The sequence below is a fragment of the Oculina patagonica genome, chromosome 5 (assembly GCF_052425735.1).
Source record: "Oculina patagonica isolate OP01 chromosome 5, crgOcupat, whole genome shotgun sequence".
NCBI classification, from domain to species: domain Eukaryota; kingdom Metazoa; phylum Cnidaria; class Anthozoa; order Scleractinia; family Oculinidae; genus Oculina; species Oculina patagonica.
This window is the reverse complement of record NC_135762.1, coordinates 9192264-9207996: the sequence shown is the minus strand read 5'-3', so window position 1 is coordinate 9207996 and position 15733 is coordinate 9192264. Positions and strand designations below refer to the sequence as shown.

General features: G+C 36.2%; 1 pseudogene; it reads right to left on the bottom strand.

Annotated features, from left to right (window-relative positions):
• Positions 1-7378: 7378 nt before the first annotated feature.
• On the bottom strand, positions 7379-8411 carry LOC144654982 (QRFP-like peptide receptor; annotated as a pseudogene).
• Between the last annotated feature and the right edge of the window lie 7322 nt (positions 8412-15733).

Sequence of the window (15733 nt, the reverse complement as noted above, 5' to 3'; positions counted from 1 at the left end):
AACAGGAACATAAGAAGACTGTTTTTGCCTCGTCATAGTGGGTTAATTTTTCATTTCTTATTTAAGGAAACTACGTCACTGGACTACAATACCCTTGCAAGGAATAACTGCAAACAATCGGTTTTTTATTGGTTGTGGTGAAATGACAAAACATTCGTCTATTACATTACTAACTTTGCTGGTATGGCCCGCTTGTTTTGAATTGACATTTCACATTCCACATAATATTATCACTTACAGTGAAAGTTTTTGTTATCAAAGATCTGCATCATTGTGTAAAAAATACACATACAAGTATTTATAAGTATACATATATAGAGTACAGTATACAGTGTACATCAGTGTACATACTAGTTATGCAACGCTTTCGAGTGGTATACTATGGAATATCCCACGAGTCACTTGTATTTTCTCGGTATACACACGAGCCTTTAGGCGAGTGTGTATGCCAAGAAAATACAAGTGACAAGTGGGATATTCCATAGTATACCACGAGAAAGTGTTGTGTAACTATTTTATACCATGCCATAGAAAATACGCTTACTAAAATTCGTCGAGAATACAGTCGCAGCGCACTATGGGAAGGTTGGGTTGAATACCGTCGAATATACAACGGCTTTCCTGTATTCTGATTGGCTGTATTTTCTATGGCATGGTATAAATATAAGTATTTCGACTATGTAAATAACACTCTCCTGAAATAACTTGATGGTCATGTTCTGTCATTTATTGCAAGATCAATAAGTGGAGCTTCTAGCTAATTACCTGAACGTCTTGATGCCTTTCGGTTGAGCACAAGCCTATATGCTACGATATCGTAGCATAGTGTTCAGTGTCATGTTTTCTTAGTATTCTGTAAGGTCGGTTAAAAAATAAATTGAAAACGGTGATTTTCAAAGTAGTTTCTCTGGAGTAAAGAGACAAAGGAGACTAATTTCATTGTTGAAAGTCAAATGCGTTTTCAATCGGATAACCGACCAGTTGCGGCATATCAGTTGGTCAAAAAATGTATTCATTTTGTACTAAATTTCCTCTTACCCCTTTAACTACCAAATTTCTTTGGGTTTCTAAAGCAGTTTTTTAAAGGGAACATAAATAAAACGCAGAATTGAAGTTATACCACGAGGGAGTACGTTTCTCCAGTCGACAATTACGTTGTCCACTCGTACGACTCGTACGAGTCGACAACCCATCGCAGGGCCCTTGCCCGACAATATGATGGATAATTCTAAGTGTCCTTAATGAGATTCATTTCTCCACTCGACTGATGACATTTACGACTCGTATCAGGTCGTGTATATTGGACATGGATGAACAGGAAATGTCTCAAAACGAAACGCTTAGGTTAAAACAAGAGGGAACTCAAAATATAACGCACAAGTTAAAACAGAAGGGACCTCAAAATGAAACGCACAAGTCAAAACAAGAGGAACTTCAAAATAAAACACACAGGTTAAAACAAGAGAACTCAAATTGAAACGCATAAGTTAAACAAGAAGGAACTCAAAATGAAACGCACAAGTTAAAGCAGGAGGGAACTCAATATAATATCGCACAAGTTAAAAATGAAACGCACAAGTTAAAACAAGAGAGAACTCAAAATAATATCGCAAACGTTTAAACAAGAGGAAGCTCAAAATGAAACACACAAGTTAAAACAAGAGAATTTAAAATAACATCGCAAACATTAAAACAAGAGGGAACTGAGAATGAAACGCACAAGTTAAAATAAGAGAATTTAGAATGAAACGCACAAGTTAAAACAAAAGGGAACAAAATAAGACGCACTTTAAATGAAACGCAGAAGTTGAAACCAGAGGAACATAAAATAAAACGCACAAGTTAAATCAATAAGAAACTTAAAACGAAACGTAGAAGTTAAACCAGAGAAACATAAAATGAAACACACAAGTTAAAACATGAGGGAACTCAAAATAAAACACACAAGTTTAAACATCAGGGAACTCAAAATGAAACTCATACGAAATCGGAAACGCACCATTTGATATATGAGAGAACTAAAATGAAACGCGTAAGTTAAAACATGAGGGAACGAGATTAATTACGAGTACGACTTTTCTTATCTAGTCCTGATGCTTTCGATGAACACTTTTCACACCAATCTCGTACCAATAGTCCCCTTTATCAACTGCTCAGCAACAGGAAAATTTGAAAGTCGTATTCGTACTCCATCTCGTACTTGTACTCCGATCTGAAGGTCCCTAACATCAGAACTTCCACAAGAAATGAATAACGACTGAACGTAAATCCCCTTTTGAAAATTGTGAAAAATCTTTGAAGGGAGATGCATCCATCTCCTCCCCGTTGTACATTTACCAACATTTACCAGTATTTTTTTTATTGCAAATTGCAGTGTTTTGAATAATTGGACAATAATTGTAAAATAATATAAAATAATGTGACGTAGTTTTCTAGGTGTACCTTTGACCAGCATTGTTTAACCGTATATGTTGTAGGTCAAATTGGTTTTCAGGTAATATCTGTTCCCAACCTAAGTTAATCTGTTTCAACCTGAAGATAATACTTTTACAATGACATAAACCAATTCAATTGATTAAAAAGAAAATCCTTCTAAATGATTCAACTCTTTCAAAGTGATTGAAAGAGTGTTATTTTCAGGGTAAAACAGATTAACCTAGGTTGCAAACAGCATAAAACACCGTTATAGAGTAGTAATACGTACACGTACATACGCATGTACATAGTGCATGTCTGTGTGTATTATTAACAAGTAGTCACATGACTGTTTTCTTTTAATTTAATTTGTTTTAGTGTTAGCAACTAATCTCGTACCCAGATCTTCTCAACCCTTGGAGAATTTTTCGGATTTTGCTCGCGTCAAATGTGTCAGAAATGTGACACACGACACGACTACGCATGCTCGGCAATTTAGTAGATCAAAAGCTCACTTGGCCGCTGCAAATAGCTATTGAACCTCTTTCCCTTACAAGGAAATACAAGTAACACAATCTTGAAATAGAGTTAAGGAAGAAAAAAGCCGCCAGTCGTGTTTTTGCTGATAAATTAAAACACTCAAACCAGCCTTAAACGGTGGGGAAAGCGCGCGCTGTGTTTGACGCGTACAAGCTAGCTGTATGCGTCAAGTACGCGTCAAATTTGCAAAGTTTTTCGCCTATCTTTTTACCCACGAATATCGTCGTTTTAAAACATTTTGTTCTAACAAGCTTAAACTACAAAATCATACCTATAGCTTTTTCGCATTAGTAACGTTCAAACACGACGCGTTTGTAGAAAAGCCTTTAAAACCAAATATTTTCCTACTAGCTAACGCACGGTGCGCGCGTGCGAAACAAAGTTTGCATCATTCGCGCGCAAATGCTGAAGCTGTTTATCAACCAATCAGATTGGCGAATTGAACGCACTTGACCAGATGTGTACTACCGTGGTAAGTAGACATCTGTGTACAAGATTAGTTAGCAACTTGTTATATAGGTGTATATGTTGTAGGTCAAATTGATTTTAATAAAGCAATTCTTGTGCTGATTTACAAAGTGTTATGACAGAATGCGAAATTTAACTACTGCTCTTTTGAACGCAACATAGCAGCTTTCCATGTTGTTTCTGAATGATTTTTTTTATCACACTAATCGTTTACCTTAAAGTAAATTGACACAATAGTGTTTTAATTATACAGACAAGCCATTACAAAAAAATAGTTGGAAAAGCGCATATTCTACCCTTGCCTGTTTACCATTCATCCTACTGTTCATCTTAATGTGTCAAATTGTATAAAGTTTCTGATAAATGATCACCCTTTGTTAACAACGCGTGGGACATGAGGCTGTGTATGAAGGTAAAAGAGCAATTATAGCAAATAGATTTTTCTTCGTTTGGTTTGGTTTAATCTCTTTCAAAAATAAAGCTTATGACAATTAAAACACTAATCTTACTGCTTGTGGAATTTCATTGTTTTTTCTTTGAGACTTTAACACATCATAATCATTTTGACTTGTGTGATTAGTTTGATAGTTTCTTTCCTTGTTTTTATGGAAACAAGAGAAAGAAAAAAGAACAACACTCTGAAACGAAGAAGAGCGACTTACCCCCACAAGGCGTTCCTTGGCTCATTTTTACTTTTAAAACTTTTCATTCAGATTGTAAAATTACAACTTATTTTACTTAAAAAGCATTCAAGCAAATATAGCCAAACTTTTCCTCACAGTAATCGGTGAAAAGTTTGGTGTGTCAATTGTTTGGTCAGGTGTCAGCCTTAAACAAAATAAAATTTGCCGAAATATTCTTTGTGAGGAATGGGGATTACCTCCTCTTGATTAGATATACATTAGCTGCTTCTCCTCAAATCTTCGAGGAGGGTATAATTATCACCAATTGAGCCCCATACTTTAATGTAAACACGAATTTGTAGATTGCATGCAAATTAACTTTTACAAAGTTTTCACAATTCGATTCCAAACATCCTGTAAACATTTTAAATAAGTATTAATTTTAAAACCATAGATGAATTTTCCCTATTGGTTGAAGAAGATACATCATGCCGATTTTATCCTCGCACATTTAATTGCCCTGCAAAGATTGCATTTACTCATCTTAAACTTGACTATTCAAGCAAAAAAGTGTTCGACGAATACAAGAGGGAAAGACAGTTGAACTTGTTAAAAATCTTTTTCTCTACGTACTAGATTTAGCGTACAAACGTTTGAAATAGCTTCTATTTTACGGCAAGCAATGGGACAGACACCAGACGATTCAAGAGGCCCGTTGGCAGTCATCATACACACCGTTCTACTAACATTTATGACAATTTTGACGCTCACAGGAAACTCGCTCGTTTGCCTCGCTTTCTACCGAAACAGAAGATTACGTACTGTTACTAACTTCTACGTTTTGTCTCTGGCAGTGGCTGATATAATGGTGGCTACGTTTGCGTTTCCTTTTGTCGCAGTCGCTTCTGGTTTACGCAGATGGCCATTTGGCTACGGGTTTTGTCAGGTCAATGGTTTTCTTTTGACTATCTGGGTGATGGTCTCGCTTTTTACTCTGGCACTTACTTCAATTAATCGATATTTTTGTGTTGTAAAGCCACAACGATACCCCGTCTTCTGCAGTAAGAAGAAAACTATCGCGTCGATTGTCTGCGTTTGGTTTTTTGTGCTTGTCTTTTATCTGACATTCGATTTCGTAACGCAAACTAGCCAAAAATGGAATCCTAACAGCTTATTTTGCAGAGGAAGTTATCGCGATAAGGTTGCTGAGAAGGCTGATTATATCAGCTTTGCATTTTTTAATTTTCTTTCACTGTTAGTATTGATATTTGGTTATGGCAGTGTGTATCGCGTTGTTAGACAACACAACAGGGCCATCGTCCCTTCTCTACAACATACTGCAAACAACCAAGGAGCAATACGTGCACAAGATATAAAGACCTGTCGAGTACTTTTTGCTGCTGTGTTCGGATTTGGTATGTCCTGGATTCCTTCATTTGCTTTTGCGGTTTTAATATTTGGTTTTGATGTATACATCCCTACCACTGCACGGTCCATTCCTGTGGTTTTTTCTTTTATCTCCTCGTGGATAAACCCTATAATTTATGGCGTCATGAACCGAGCTATGCGGAAGGAGTTTCAAAACATATTACTCTGTCGGAAAGAAGATTAGAACAGGAACGTGCAGCAGACTGTTTCTGCCTGTCCTGTACCACGGCACGTTAATTTTACATTGCTTACGTTACTGGACTACATGAATAAGCTTGCATGCAAGAAATAACTGCCAGCAATTGATTTTAATCGGTTGTGGCGAACTGACAAAACATTCGTCTATTACAGAACTGTTAGTAAGACGCACTTCGAATTGGGGTATGCCATTTCGGTGAGCTATGTATCGTGAGTTAAATTACTCGTGTTACAGTGAGTTAAATTACACGCGAGTTACAGAATCGTGAAATTTTAATATGTTGCAGCCAAAATCTTAAAATTTCAAAATTTTGCCCGCAGAATCTTGAAATTTCAATATTTTGACTGCAGGATCTTTTACGGGCAAAATATTGAAATTTTTTGTAGGGTCTTGAAATGTCAAGATATTGCAACTCACCGGCGTTAACTCACTGCTGGTAACTCACTCCCTTGTCGAGTTGGCATTCCATTTACTTCACTGTGTCAAAACAATACACATATAAATTATTTCAGCTATGTCAAAAAAAATCTACTGCATAAAATAACTTGACGATGGCCACGTTCTGTCATTCATTGTAGGATGAAGCAGTGGAGATTTTTAATTTCTGGACATCTTCCCGCCTTTTGGTGAAGCGCAAGCACCAAGTAGAGTCAATTGAAAATTAAATGAAAGGCAGTGAATTTTATAGTTAATTGTTTCTCTTCAGGGAAGAGACACAGAAGACTACTTTCTTTGTTGAAAGTCCAGTATAATTATAAGGAAAGTAACTATTGCTGAGTTTGACTGACAGATGTATTGATTGTTCACTGAGTGAGAATAAGTGGAAGGTCGGTTATTAAGAATCATTAGTATTATTTTAACTTGATTAAATAGTATTGTTTGTATAAATTAGAGTGTTTTCTCTTTCTAGAATCAATATTGTATGTCCCTTATAAGGGACTTATTAGTGAGTTGATTCTGCTATCGTTTCATTTTTGACACTATTACAAAGTTCATCATCATGCTCCTCCTCCTCCTCATCATCATCATCATCATCATCATCATCATCATCATCAACCATGTTTTGTAACTTTGTTTTCTGTTACATTTGCATGACCAGTCGCGGCATATCACTGCTCATGTGGCAGTTGTTTAAAAATAAATGCATTATTACCGCAAATAGACAGGTAACCCATTTTTCTCTTGAAAAAGAACATCCCAAATTTTAAAAAAATAGCTGAAGACCTATTTTACGAAAAATTTCGTTCTCCTCACTTTGGGGGCCGAATTAAAAATTTAGAAAGTCCCTTTGAAAAGTATGCAACGCCTACAAGATATAAGAAGCTTGTCAGAAGCCATCACTGACACACTTAAATTCTTGCTGCTATGACACTTGAAGTAGACTCTATCACTTGGCCTGTCTAAGACGGAACCCCTGTTGTCTCTGGACTCTTCCGTGTACATGTATATTTCTATTATTCAGATTTTTGAATGGTTCCTTTTACTGAATAGCGTTTAATCTTATAGTTATTTCAGGTAGTTTGTATCATATATGTAGAATTTATTTTTATTTATGGTACCGAGGTATGTGATATTGTTGTTGTAGAAAGATAAATGTTCCCTTCGTATTTCATTAGTTCTGTTCCAGTTCTTCTTTCAAGGTTTGTTCCAGTTCGTCATATGCATTTGGCGCGCCATTTGATGTCACTGACTGTGAGAGTGCATGTCACACGAGTTCCTGTAAGCCAACATTTTCTTGGCGCTGTGAACCGTTTTCTATCTTGCGACATGAACGGCATTTACAAAGAGAGAGCGGGCACAACACTTGCAAAGCATGAAGAAAATTAGAACTACATGAAAACAAAATAAACGGATTGATTGCTGAGCTAAGTAAAGGAAACACATAGTAAGAGAAACCTATGATTATATGGCACTTATCTTTGATAAATACCTCAGGGAAAGTAACTTTTTAAAGTTACACAAATGCAAAAAAGGCAATAGCAAACGAGGAAGACTGCCACGATCGATTTGAAAATCCTCATGATACTTTGGTTCTGTTTCTTTCTTTTTTGTTGAGGGTTGCCAACTTTTGTATGGCTTTCTGGTTTCGCTCTTCTCAAAGCGCGCATAATACGAAAATAAAGAACAATAATAGCAATCAATGGTGCAACAAAAAACATGACGATGCCAACAAGGTAGAAAGTCAAAATCGCAACGTTATTCCACGCAAATCTACAGAACGTTTTCTGACCAACTTTTTCCATTTTGAAAAAGTTCAACTCAGGAGAAACGTATGCCATCGATATTAGCCATGTCGCAAATAGTAAAGCGCCTCTTGTCTTTCGTGTGAGAGGAGTCACCTGTAATGGAAATACTACAGCGACGAATCTGTCAACGGCGATCAATACCAGGCTTAAAATGGATACTATATACGACACCATTCTGAAAAACACTCCTATTTTGCATCCAGCTGTAGCAAGGACACCTTGGAGTAGACTACCACTGTTGGACATGATCCCTTCAGTGAAATACACAGGCCAAGTGGCGAGACTGCCGAGGAAATCTGAAACCGCCATGTTGACATAGTAGTAGTTGGTGCTTGTTCTAAGGCTTGGTGTTTTGTACACTGCAACAGACACGAGAATATTTCCAATGAAAGCCGCTAAGGTGATGATAGCCATGACCGTAGTGAACAATATAGAAACGGCGTGTGGGCACGACGATTGATTGTCGGAATCGATTTGAGTGGAATTGTTCATGTTGACTGCTCGGTTTTCTTTGTGTCAGTACTCGCACGTGTGCCCTGAAATGTTATGCTTTAACAAATTCTTGACCTGACAATAAATAAAGAAAAAACGCAATAGGTAAATCGTGTGACGTTTTTTTATGGTGAATAACTTTTTCCTAATGGTTTAATTTTATTTGTAATTGTGTAATGTGGGTTATAGTACTATTACACATATTCAGTGTGTAAGTGAAGATATCAGAGAGTCACGTGACTAGCATGTTATTTCTTTGTTGTTGAGATTTACAGCATAAACTAAACCTTTCCTAGATGATAGCTTATAACTATGAAAATGTTCGTGTATTCACAATTTGTCTTTGTGGTCAGTGACGCCCCGAAGTGAAGGCGATTTAAAATAACTCTGAAGTCATTATTACGGACACTGACAGTTACGGGTCAGTAGCTCTTTCTTGAACCAAAACACTTCGTGGTACACCTTAGTTACAACAAAAATTACCCTTCTTTCACCTCAAAGGAAAGTCAGGATTATAGCACAGTTAATTGCCTCCACTCAATTGCGAGGGAAAAAGTTAAACCTCATGGTGGTGGTGGCATTTTTTTCTCTCACCTCCTTTGTACGTACGAGAGTTGTTTAATATTGGGGCATTAATTGTGAGAAATTTCTTTTAGTTTAATTTATACTATGGCAACAGCTGAATTAAGACTATAGCGTACAAATTTATTTTGTGGCAAGAGTCTTACCTGACCTTAAGCAACCAAACGTTTGTCAGAAAACTGACATCGTTTGCCTTTGCAAATGTTAATGCTTTCACACTATTGATTTATTTTCATTTTAAGGTTCTTTAGTTATCTCAAAGCAGTACGCGGCAAGGAAGCCTACATTCATTAAATACTTCAATTGATTTAAATTTCAAGGAACTGCAGTCCTCTGAGATTAAATGTTGACGTTTTTTGTGTGAGAGAAAGTTATAGTGAGGAGCAGGTGCATATTGTCTCGCGCACACTTATAAATGAGTGTCGCGAGCGCTAAATCGTTAAGCCTGGTTTACAGCTCTTATTTCACCGTGAAAATAGCCTTGACACAAGCATAAGCACAAGCGCAAGGATCAAAATTGTACCTTTTCTTGTGCTTGCGTCGATGCCGTTGGTGAAATAAGAGCTGTTATGATTGCGCTTGTGCTTGCGTCACTAGTGAAAATCAGACTTCAGGATGCAATAATTTACGTTTGCCCATTTGTTCCTTATTTAACGCATTTGGTACGTGCATTATACTTAGAAAGGAGTTTTTTTTTACGATATTTCATGTTATCTTCTGATGCATACAATTGCTATCAAATGGTAGCTTTCTAACGCAGTAAAACACCTAAGAAGTAATATTAAACGGTAAATAAACAGGGATGGTATACGTAATGCTAAGCAAGATTAAAATGGATTGCAAAAGCTAGACAAACCTGAAAAAATGCCATTTTTTTTAAGATGCATGGTCCTTGACGAAGCTCCTTTAATCTTTTAGCGCTTAAGTTTGTACAGAGCGTGCTAATGGTTTTTGCTCTGTGTGTTTTCGTCAGTTGCCCTGAGGACGGTTTTAAAAAAAACCCGCAATCGGCAAGACATTTGCATTTGTTTGATTTGTTTATTGATCCTCTGGTACATAATGTTTTAATAATGTTCTTTGATGAACTAAAAAAATGCATATAGAAAAATCAAACGCCGGGTCTTGTTTTGATAACGTAATTTTTATTATTATTATTATTATTACTAGTAATACGTGACTCGCAGGGCCTCGCGAAGCTCTGGGTTGGGGAGGGAGGGGGTGTTATAAATAAGGAGTGATAACCGGTTTTAACCGGTGATTTGTTATTGTTGCCTAGTAACGGACATGGCCGCGACACCCTCGTTCCCAGGGTCTACTCCGCTTTGAAAATGGCGGCTCTTTCTGGTTCGTTAAGAGTTATAAAGCGTTGGGAAGCGCAGGCTATTTTCAAAATCATCGACAAATTATTGGATATTCGCATTTTGGACATTTATTTCAGGGCATTAAAAAAAAGAAGAACGAACGGCAGGAGGATTCGAACCCTCCGCCCGCGCGCCCCTGATGGCCATGAAAGTTTTATAGCCTGAATAGGCGTTGAGGGAGTATAATGTGGAAATCAGTGTTATTTTGAAAAGAAAAACGATAAAAATGGAAGGCTTAGGATTCGAACCCACACAAAAAAAAAGAAAAAAAAAAAAAAAAGAAAAACCTTAGCCGGATTCGAACCCCCGCCCTCAGTCCCGAAGATCTGATTTGAAGTTCGACGCTCACACCATTAGGCCACCAGCGCGCGGCCGTGTGACGTCATTTCCGCCAGATCGACACCAAGCTCACAAATATATATATATATATATAAAAAAAAAAAAAAAAAAAAAAAACACCCCTCTCGATTATAAAAATTTTTTATAAAAAAAAAAAAAAATCAAAAATAACCCCCCCTCACATTTTTTTTCTTCATATACACACCCCCCAAAAACAAAAAAAAAAAAAAAAAAAAAACGAAAATCTATAATATACCACTCGAAAGCGTTCATAACTAGTATATATGACCGTAAACTCCACACGAGATTTCATCCCGCCTGAGCCCTTTGAGGGAAAAAATTATACACCCCCTACCTCGGCCTTCGGCCTCGCTTCGCGAGGAATTATTATTATTATTATTATTATTTTATTAAAATTATTATTATTATTATTATTATTATTATTATTATTATTTTTTTTTTTTAGATAAAGCAGTTTATTGATTAACACTGACTTACAATACATTACAATACATAGCTTACTTACAATTACAATACATTACAATACATAGCTTACTTACAGAGAATAATTTACGTTACACAAAGGGCATGCAGCAACTAAATAAAAAAGAATATATTACAGAGAACAGGAAACCTGGGTGCCTACTTTTGTTGTTGTTATTATATCTATTATTTCTATATATGTTTATTTCTATATTTTTTTTTAATTATTGTTGTGGGGTAAAATAAAAAAAAAGAGAGGGGTGTTGTTTTTTTATAAAAAATATTTTTATATATATTTTTAAATAACCCTCCGGGGGGAAAATACACATTTTTTTTTTTTTTTTGGGGGGGCTTTTTTTTTTTTTTTTTTTTTTTTTTTTTTTTTTTTTTTTTTTTATAATTTTTTTTAAATTTTTATTTTTTTAAAAAAAAAAAAAAAAAAATTTCGTTTTTTATTTTAATTTATATTTTTATATTTAGCCCGTGCAGTTTCCCTCTTTTTTTACCCCTACTTCCTTTTAGTTTTTTCTTTAAGCTTTGATCCGGACAACGTTAATTGAAATAGCTGTATACTTATTTCTATAGTTATTGTTACGGATTACAACTGTATCTGTTTCTTAGATTTATGCATTTCTATCTGAATTTTACTTTCAAGAACGGCCATGAAAGCTTCCCAGTAGTACTCTTCTTCTTTTCTAGAGGCAGTGTAAATGTAATGTTTTGCGATAATCAAGCAGAGGTTTAAACCAAGTCGACGAGAGAAGTCATTGGCAACACCGTTAATGATCATGTTTTCATCAAGAGTTATTGGCTCGGAGTTTTTGGAATTCCACCAATTAGTAAAATGAGACCAAAAGCTCTTAACGTTTGAACAGGAAGCGAAAAGATGAGCTAGTGTTTGTCTTTCAGAGCATAGGTGACATTTATCGGTTTCTTTAAGTGCGTCTCTAAAAAGTGTTGAGTTTGTTGGCAGAATGTGATGTATAATTTTAAATTGAAAGATGGCAAGTCTGGTGTCCTTAGTAACTTTGAAGGGAAGGCTATATATGAGTTGTATTGTTTTTTCATTCAAATTTGCTTTTACCATCCTTTTTTCGGCAGTAGGTGTTACAAACTTTTTTTTGACAAAGAATCGTGTAGCCGATTTGCAAGAGAGCTTATTCAAAGGTATTCTATTGTTATCTTTACCATCCAAAGGCGCCTGGATATTTCCTTTTAGGATATTAACCCATTCTCTAGGGATTGAGTGGCATAATCCATGATACGTAGGAAAGTTAGCTTTGATTTTAAATCTAGAGCAGAACTCAGGAAAAGATAGAAAAGCATTGTTTTGGAAAATGTCTTTGATTTTAATGACTCCGGCTTCATGCCATTTTTTGTAATAAACAGAAAAACCACCAACTTTAATGAAGCGATTGTTCCAAATAACTTCGTTCAAAACTTGTTCTTTGGTGTTAGGATAAAAATAATTTATTTTTCCCCAAGCGTAGAGAGCTTCCGAATAAAAAGCAAGTGGTATTTCAATTTTAAGTGCTTTTAGGTCAAAATTACATTGAAGTAGAAACAAGCCTCCAACATCCCTTAGGTAGCTCAATGGTATGTAGCTCCAACTTGAAGTTTCATTACTGTCGTTCAGCCTTTTTATCCACTGGAAACTTTAAGTGCGTCGTTGATTATTTCAAAATCAGGCATATCCAGTCCGCCTTTTTCTCTCGGGCCGATCATAGTCTTTTGTTTTATTTTAACTTTCTTGTTCCACACAAATTGGGTAATTCCTTGATTTACCATGTTGACAAATTTCGAAGGAAAGGTGAGCACTGATGTATTATATACAAGTTTAGAGATTGCGAGAGATTTTAGAATCGTTATACGTATAAAGTGAGGTTTCTAGGATACCATAAGTTGAGAAGGCTTTTCATTGAGTTCAGTTTTTGTTCGAAGTTTTTCTTATATGCAACTTCATCATCATGTGAAAAATGAATACTTTATGCGAGTATTGAGTTGGAAGGCCAAGCTATTCCAAGGGGCTCTGTTGTATTGTTTCTGTTCGCGCCAAACCACATACCTTCAGTTTTGCTTTTATTAATCTCTAGGCCTGAACATTCCTGAAAGTTGGACAATAATTGGAACAAGTTATTTGCAGATTTTAGGTCAGAGACAAAGGCAGTTGTGTTATCGGCATATTGAGAAAGCTTAAATTCTTTGTTGTGTATATTAATTCCTTAAATAGTTTTGTCAGTTCTTATTGCATTGGCTAGGATTTCAGCACAAAGGACAAATAGAATACCCGAGAGTGGACAGCCTTGACGAACGCCTCTCTAATTATTGATCACATGACTGGTACGAAATAGCGACAAAATTAACCAAGTAAATTGTTTGCTGGGTAAATTGGAAAAAAAGTCTGTTATTTTTGTGAAATTTTGCAAATTATTTACAATAGTCAAAATTAAGCGGAGTGATATTTTTTATTTTACATCGGATTTGAAATAAGAAGCTTGATCTGTGCCTCGGTAGAATAAAAGAATCTTTTTATTTCGGCAAAAAAGGATTCCATTGTTGAACGGCTGTATGAAAACAAGCTGTGCAGCGCCTTACAACAGATCAGCCTAAACACCAAAAGTTAATGTACATACAAGTGTTAACTTCCAGTGTGATGCAACCAATGTAGTGATTGACACTAGAAGTGACAGCTTACAATAGATTTCATTAGATAGGTTTCTTTGTTATTGATCTTACTATCAATGTGATAAAAACTCGGGGTTTTAAACATAAACACCAGCTGAGTTAATACCAAGGTATAAGCGAGTTACGCTCGAAAGAAACCGTGCATAGCATCGAAAATTTAAAACACACAGGGCTGATGACGAGTCGGACATCATTATTATTTTGTTTGGTTTTGTCAGCTTTTTTTTTTACCAAATTTAACATATTTACTATTGGTAATCACAGGGTTACACTTTCATTCTGTGCATTTGATGTTTAGCTTTAATAATGAGGAGGATGAAAACAAATGCAAACTTTGGCTACAAACATTCAACAAAACAACGATATATACGAGAGGAAAAAATGTGCTTTGCGTCATAAACCTATTTAATACTAACTATAGATTTTGGTTACTTTTTTCCGTGTTCATTTTGTGGTAGCTCACAATTGATGAATCAAATTAAAATCTAATACAGTCATTCGATGAATACTGGTCTAAGACCGTTGCTTCACTAACCTTTTCACTGCAGCCTTCCGTCTTTGTTTTGCTTTCTCGAAAATTCTGTCGACTGTTTTCTTCTTCCTAATGTTAAAGCACGGGGTAGGAGGAGAGTGTTTCAAATGATATTAACTGTAAATGTTCTGCTCAGGTAATATTTCCTCAGTTAGTTTTTGCAGCTGCAAAAATACAAAGCGGAATACGTTTATCTGATTGGCTAAGCCTTTGACTTTGTTGCCTAGCAGTGCAATCGACGTATCAAGGCATGAATATTGCTTCAATGCTATAACGTATTATCATTTGATGAATTTTTCTCTTTCTTGTCATTTGCCGAGAGCCCGGCGCGCGATCTGCAAGTAACTGCCTACAAATGATGGTCTGCATATGCGCATATTCTGCTCATGCGTAGTTATGTCCACTTCCGAGAAAAATAACAGCTGTTTTCCAGAGTTGTGGGAGGGCGGTTTGATTTGCTTACAAGGCCCACCCGGCTTCCAAAACAAACAAACAAACAAACAAACAAACAAAAAACAGCGGGAATACAAAGAAGGCAACGAAAGTTTGTATTTAGGTAACATCTGAAAGAAAGAGAATTGGATGAAGAACAGCTCGTATCATCGAAGGCGAAGTTATGCTTTCGTCTGCATCACCTCAGCAAGAAAGCTCGCAGTTCCCAGTTGTGCAAAGCAAATGCAGTGATCGAATGATAAAACAATTATTGAACTCGGTGTTCGCAAAATATCGTGCTTTGTCAGTGTCTCGCAGATTCACTTATTGCCTCAGCCTTTTGCTTCGGCGAATAATTGATCTGCTCACCACTGACAAATCGCGACATTTTGCTCAACCTTGTCCAATAAATGTTAAATCTCGGCCGGCGTCTTCAATTTTTAAAAAAATTGAATGTTTCTTCTTCCTTCTTGGATCTAACTGCGTGTAGTTGACAATTCTATGTATAAACCAGGGTATACTGTAGTAACTGCTACAGAACACCAAAATGTACAGAAGGACAGTTTGTATCAGTATAGCTGCTTGCCTAATGAACTGATCGGTGTCAGCGCCATGAATCTTTTCTTAACTATTTTAAAGTACCAGTGCTATCATTTGGAAAATGTTATCAGCTGATGTACAAGATACGGTAGTTCACTTTCCCGCCATATACAATCGCATTTCAAAGTTTTCTTTGTTATCAACCTTGCTTAAGCCGGGTTTACACGGGCAATTTAACGACAAATATATTTGATCGTGTAGATGGCACAACAATCATTTTTCAACAGTTCAAAGTTTAGTGCGCCAGTAATGATCTTGGACAGCAGAAATACGCATGCCTAGTGGAGATTCGGAGACTTGGGACCACC